Here is a 3,715-nt window from a genome sequence, read left to right as displayed (position 1 = left end):
ACTAATACCAGCATCTTAAACTATGATGTACTGCAAATAAAATATTCAAGAATTAAAAGATTCTGTATGTTTGATTTCGAATAAATCGCAAAAATGTTTCAAATCGTAGTTTTTGCATAGCGATAATAAATGAGCCGAGACACAAACACTGCGTAGACGAAGTAATCTCAAAAAACGGCAGAATGTGTATTAAACTTATCTTTCGACGTCGTGAAAGTTTTGTTGAGTTTCCACAGCGCAATGCCGAGAATTTTTTTTTCTTGCGACCACTCGTATTGTAATTTTTAAGTAAGTTTATAGTTTTAAGCGTTTTTTTGAAAAATCTATAAAACGGCTCGATAGATTTTCTTTAGACTTTCAGCACGCTTACTTGATTATGTAAACTATTTAGTCGCAAAGTTTTATTATCATTGATTCACTGGAACGTTTTCAAATTAAACGATAAAGGAGGCCTTCGAATCGACGAAAATCTTGCGTTACAATTCACGGTTTATAAAATCATGCTAAAATATTCAAATTAATGTGCACTACATTCTGTGCTTTGTTACCCGTGGTGGAGCTTTTTGTATTTCTCACAAAGGAATGAAGTGCACATTAATTTGAATATTTTAACACGATTTTATAAACCGTGAATTGTAACACAAGTTTTTCGTCCATTCGAAGGCCTCCTTTATCGTTTAATTTGAAAACGTTCCAGTGAATCAATGATAATAAAACTTTGCGACTAAATAGTTTACATAATCAAGTACCCGTGCTGAAAGTCTAAAGAAAATCTATCGAGCCGTTTTATAGATTTTTCAAAAAACGCTTAAAACCGAAAATTACTTAAAAATTACAATACGAGTGGTCGCAAGAAAAAAACAAATTCTAGGCATTGCGCTGTGGAAACTCAACAAAACTTTCACGACGTCGAAAGATAAGTTTAATACACATTTTGCCGTTTTTTGAGATTACTTCTTCTAGGTAGTGTTTGTGTCTCGGCTCATTTATTATCGCTTTGCAAAAACTACGATTTCAAACATTTTTGCGATTTATTCGAAATCAAACATACAGAATCTTTTAATTCTTGAATATTTTATTTGCAGTACATCATAGTTTAAGATGCTGATATTAGTTTTTTAGCGGTAAATCTGATTCACGCAAAAATCAGGATTTACTCATTTGGCGATTTTCTGTTTACCGTTGCCATGGAAATATTGATTACCTTAAAAAGTATATTAAATCAAATTTCAATCTAAAACCAATATATGGTGTAATTTTCATATCGATCCGAGTCAGGGAAGATCGTTTAAAGGCCAATTGCAAATTGTAGGTATGGCCCAGAAAAAAACTATATCGAGCCACCTTAAACAGGTTCATTTATGTAGCAAATTTCTTTACTTTGAGAGAAGTGTGTGTTTTAAACAAGTCAGTATTTCCATGGATGTCAAATAAGCCCACAATTTTCATGAAGTGTGCCATGATAACAGTCTGACTCATGCTAGGTCAGGTATAACGCTACCTCACATGATATTCCGGCTTCACGTATTTACCGTCAGATCCCACAAAATCGTTAATCGAGGATTTACAAAAAACGTTATGGTAGGCAAGGCACCTCGTGAGTAAATAAACAAATTAACAATGTATAGAGCATTTTTGTCAATTACTATGGTGACCACTGCAGATGTTGCATACTGAGTCTATCACAAGACTTCAATATGGCCACCATTAGTTTAAATAAAGCTTGGATGCCTTGCTTTTTCCTTTTTTGAATAAGCTCTAAATTTACTTCCAAATAAACTTTTTAATGTTCATTTTGCTATTTGCATACACACTTCATCAATTATGTTTGTAGCAAAGTTATGAAGAAAGAAAAAGCATTGCTTTTCATTAATTATTCCCAGTAGTCGAGAGATGTTAACAGTCTGTCAACATAACATGGACGTGCTTGTAGCAGGGGAGAGATAAATACAGGCGTCGTGTAATTTTCATTTGCTGATTCACAATTCCATTAGCTTTTACTAGGCCGGACGCAAAAGATAGCTTCTTGCACTGAATCTTAATTAGTGACAAAGGTTTGCAACTACTGATAAATTTAACTCACTGAACTGTATAGCTAGGAGTTGCTAACGTGTTTTAAACAGCTACACATATTTTTGAACCTGCCAATAAAAGCACTATAAATGTTAATATGTTCTAAATAAGATATTTCTTACCCACGGTTTTTCTCATTTCATTAATGAATTCTGATAATAATTATATAAATATTCAACTGATGAAGTTCATTTTGAGATGCTTATTTTAACGAAATAATTTTCTATCGAATGAAGGTGATGTAACACATAATTAATTGCTTTTTATTTTCCTGTTACATGATTATGATTGTTATAATACGTTTTCACTTTAGTTATGTTTTATGCTTTTGCAATACTGCATGTATTTATAGTCATGCAAAAAAGCTTCTTGTTATTGTTGTTGAGAGCAGATTTTTTGGAGGTAAATAATACCTTTCGTCAGTTGAATCCTTCTTGCCATCTTGCGACGCTTTCTCGATCTTTGTCTTGCAGCTTTGAATCAGAATACACATCAAACTTAATTTATAAAGAGTGAAAACTGGAAACATAAAATCTTGGGTTTTTTTCTCACACCCAAGTAATACGAGCTGAAAAACAAAGAGTTTTCTCGTTTTTCTTTCGCTACTTGGAGCAACATCAGGGCCAGCGCAGCAATAATTTGTGTGGCGGCGCGTATGCGTTAGCCAGCTACAGGGATGCGTAAAACACTCCAAGCTCAAGAACAGCACATTATTCTGGCAGCGGAGGTGAAAAGAGCAAAGAGGAAGGCTAGTTACGTGCTCTTTCACAAGGAAAGGTTTGTCTGCCAGAATTTACAATTCTCAAATTGGATTGTTTAGCCACAGCACTTGAAAGTGAAACACTGCACTCAACTTACAGTAAGCTAATCATTAACCATGCCCGACGGATGCCAACTAGCCTCCCACGCAGTCGTTCTTAGGGGCGATCGCCCCTAAGAACGACTGCGTGGGAGGCTAGATGCCAACCTAATTGCTTTTACTTTTCGGCAAGTTCTAATTTTTGCTATTTTTGCAGTTTTTTCGTAATCCACAAAAAAGTTACCGCAAATAAAAAAATACCGTAGAAAATTTTTTCCGCATTTTTTTCATTGTGGAAATATCAGTACACATTATTAACATCATCTTAGCATGTACATCAAAAATTCTGTTGGTGCCTGTTAAAACGTCCATCTCTTTCGATTGTTTTGTTAGAATATTGTTGTGCCGAAAACGAAAATCTTTGCGATCGAGGGATAGTGAATCACGTGGTACAGAAGTTAGTGATAATCAGTCATTTCTCTTGTTGTTACTCAAATAATAAAACAAAAATGTTGTAATTTCAATTTAAACTCCCGCAAAAATTTAGTGCCACACGGAAGGGTAAGTTTGCAGTTTGTACTACCCACTGACTGGCTCACAAATTGTCCGGGAATGCAGAGTCACTACAACGGAGAAATGTATGCGAAACGGTGTTCCAGAACACAAATTTGTCCTTGAAATGAATTAACAATGCAGATGTTAGCCAAGTAAAAAGTTTCAAGGTGACGGTAAACAGATCTTATATATTTGTTTAGCCCAAGCAGTCTATGGTACTACGTAGGTGGGGTGCGTCTTTGGACAAGATGGTTTATACCAGCAGTGCCATTGGTACAGCGGCTTTCC

Source organism: Oculina patagonica, chromosome 9 (genome assembly GCF_052425735.1).
Source record: "Oculina patagonica isolate OP01 chromosome 9, crgOcupat, whole genome shotgun sequence".
NCBI lineage: Eukaryota > Metazoa > Cnidaria > Anthozoa > Scleractinia > Oculinidae > Oculina > Oculina patagonica.
Note: the sequence above shows the minus strand (reverse complement) of the source record.